The sequence below is a fragment of the Cebus imitator genome, unplaced genomic scaffold, assembly GCF_001604975.1.
Source record: "Cebus imitator isolate Cc_AM_T3 unplaced genomic scaffold, Cebus_imitator-1.0 Scaffold70, whole genome shotgun sequence".
In the NCBI taxonomy this organism is placed as follows: Eukaryota; Metazoa; Chordata; class Mammalia; order Primates; family Cebidae; genus Cebus; species Cebus imitator.
In genome coordinates this window covers 4,773,267-4,776,798 of record NW_016107385.1, presented here as the reverse complement: position 1 = coordinate 4,776,798, position 3,532 = coordinate 4,773,267, and positions in this window count along the sequence as shown.

The following is a 3,532-nucleotide window of genomic DNA, read 5'->3' as shown; positions in this document are numbered from 1 at the left end:
AAAAAAAAAAAAAAAAAGAAGACCATCGGTCTGTGCATGAGAGTATCAAATTTTAGATTGATGCCAAGGTGAATGTTAGTGCTACAGAGCTGATAACGAACATTGCCATAATAAAGTAGTTAGAAGCAACCATTGTGAATCATAAAAAAGCAGCTCAGTTTTTGGTGTGCTGCAAGTAATTTATACTAATGAAAATTAAAATAGTCAAGTTCATGAACAATCATTTATGAATAATCAAGATTATTCCTAAGCCATTACTCTTGCCCTCACATTTCTAAGAAAAAAGCAGCAGAGATAACAACTAGTTTGCTGGGAACTACATATAACACAGTGAACACGAGTGGGAATGTGTGTCATATGAATGCCACCTATCATGTCAAAGTAGGCTGACACTGCAGATCTGTAGCAAGCAGCTCTCTATGACCTAATAAATCCTAAATACAAATCCCTGTTCCATCTTCAACCAAGTAACCTCTGGCATTTATAACCTGTTTCTTAATATGAAAATAAGAATAATCCCTGTCTAGATTTGTAAATAATAAAATTTATAAAGAAAAAGAAAAGTAAACATATACTTCTGATCCTTTGATCAGCATGGTCTGCCTGCCTGCCTGGCTGGACTGAGGAGGAACAGCTTCAGAACCCACTGGGAAAGCTCCAATACAAGGGAAGATGACAAGTAAACAGGCAATTATTTAACAAATAAAACAGCCTTTTATAAAATATGTATTATACCACTTCACACCCAAGATGCCTATATTCAAAAAGATAGTAACAGTTGACAAGAATGTAAAGAAACTGGAACCCTCACACATTGCTGGTGAGAATGTAAAATGATACAGTCACTTTGGAAGATAGTTTCTCAAAACGTTAGGTATAGTTATCACATGAGCCAGCAATTCCACTCCTAGGTATACACACAGAAGAAGTAAAAACAAATCTACACAAAAGCTTCTACACCAATGTTCACAGCAGCATTATTCATAATTGCAAAAACATGAAAACAACGCAAATGTCCATAAACAACGCAAATGGCCATCAACAACAGACAGACAAATAAAATGTGGTATAGCCATATAATGGAATAATATTTGGCAATTAATAAAAAATGTATGATGATATACAAAGATAGATAAACCTTGAAAACATGCTAATGAAAGAAGTCAGGCACAAAAGACAAGTCGTCTGATTGCACTTACATAAAATGTCTAGAATAGGCAAGTCTATAGAGACAGAAAGTAGATGAGTGGTTGCTTAAGGCTGAGACATTTGGGAAAAATAGGGAGTGACTGTGAATGGGTACAAGGTTCCTTTTTGTGATGAAAGTGTTACAGATTAGACAGTGGTGATAGCTGTACAACTGTGAATAAATTAAAACCACTGAACTGTACACTTTAAATGGGTGAGTCCTATGATATGTGAACTATATCTTGATAAAGCTATTAAAATATATTGTGCATTATCTTTAAATAATTATAGCTTTCAACCATCAAATGACATGTCTTATCAAGATGAAGTATGGACATGTTGTCACCCCCAACAGCTACATTCCATATAGTTCACAAAGTCCTCTCACAGCCCCCAGTCCCCATGACCAAGAGTATTCCCCAGGGCATTTCTGCCAGAGCTCCCAGAGAAGACGCTTTCTCTTCCTAGGATCACAGGTGGAGCTGGTTTCAACTGGGGCTGCTTCTGTGACAACAGAGAATGGACCAACACTCTAAGCAGAATGAGAGAGGGAGTGTGGCAGTGGGATAAAGAAGGAGGGGGAAAGAGGAAGGTGAGAAAGGAGAAGACACAGAGAGGAAGAGCACAGTAATTATTGTTGGAGCATCTGCAACCAGCCATGCTGGCTAGTTTAAAGCGGGTTTCTGTAATTTGCTTTTAGGAGAGTCTTAATGTGTTACTTCACTACAAACTCTTTCCCTACTTAACTGATAAACTTTCTAAGGATAGATACACAAGTAAAACTAAATCCTGGGCCTCTTCTGTTTAATAAAAAGACATATGAAACACTGGAAAGAGCACACATAGCTCAGTGGTTAAATGAACTAAGACAGACTTAGACTTAGAGTCTCCCATTAGTGCTGAATATAACCTGCCCCTGAGATCTTGGCTACATCTAGAGCTTGATCCAACGTATATGATACAGATATAAAATTACATGATACAAATATAAAATATGCATTTATTTTAAAAAATATATGTATTAGATTATCTTTTCATTGAAAATGTCTATACAAGGTAAGAAAGAATAAAACTGCACATAGATTAGCTAAAATGGAATTTCTTAGATGAAATGCACCAATTCCAGAAAAAAACACAAACTACAACAACTCATCCAATATGAATTTAAATAGCCCTATAACTGTTAAGAAAACTGGCTTTGTAATTTAAAATCCCATAAACATCTCTAGGCCAGTAAGGTGCGATGGCTCACACCTGTAATTCCAGCACTTTGGGAGGTCGAGGCGGGTAGATCATCTGAAGTCAGGAATTCAAGACCACTCTGGCAAACATGGTGAAACCCTTCTCTACTCAAAATACAAAATATTAGCTGGGCGTGGTAGCGGGTGCCTGTAATCCCAGCTACTCAGGAGGCTGAGGCAGGAGAATCCTTGAACCCAGGAGGTGGAGGCTGCAATGAGCCAAGGTCATACCATTACACTCCAGCCTGGGCAAAAAGAGCAANAAAAAAAAAAAAAAAAAAAAACTTGGCCCAGATGGTTTTACTGAAGAATTCTACCAAATTTTTTAGAAATAATTAACACTGGTTTTATACAATCCCTCTCAGAAAATAGAAGAGGAAGGAATACATCTCAATTCAATAAAGGGAGTGGTCTAGACGTAAGGAGACTAAGGAGAGTTTAGAACCAAATGCAACCAGTAATTCCAAACTAGATCCTGTTGTTAAACAGAATTTGATGAGATATCCAGTAAACCTTGAATAAAGTTGAAGATGTGATGATAGAAATGTATTAATTTTCTAATTCTGATGGTCATTTTGATATTACACAGAAGAATGTCCTTAGGAAATGTCACTAAAATATTTGGAAGCAATGGGTCATCAAGTCAGCAACTTATTATCAAATGGTTCAGGGAAAAGCAAATGTTATCTGAATTGTACTGATAACCTTCCTGTAAATTTAATCTTGTTTTAAAATAAAGAAAAAATATTTCTTAAAAATATAGGAGGCTATCTTTATGATCTCAGGATACAGAAGAATTTCCTAAACTAGGTATAAAAACACTGCAAATATGAATGTTATAAATTCAGACACATAAAGATTAAGAACTTTATAAATGGAACATTATTTGGCTTTTATGAGTCATATAACATATATATGTGACAACATGGATGAACCCTAAAGACATGCTAACTCAGTTATGCCACTCACAAAAAGACAAACGCTGTTAAGTTTCCACTTAGATGAAGTATCTAGAATAGTCAAATTCATAGAAACAAAAGGCCAGCTGCTGGGCCTGGAGGAAATAGAGAGTTGATTAATTAATATACGATTTCAGTTCTGTA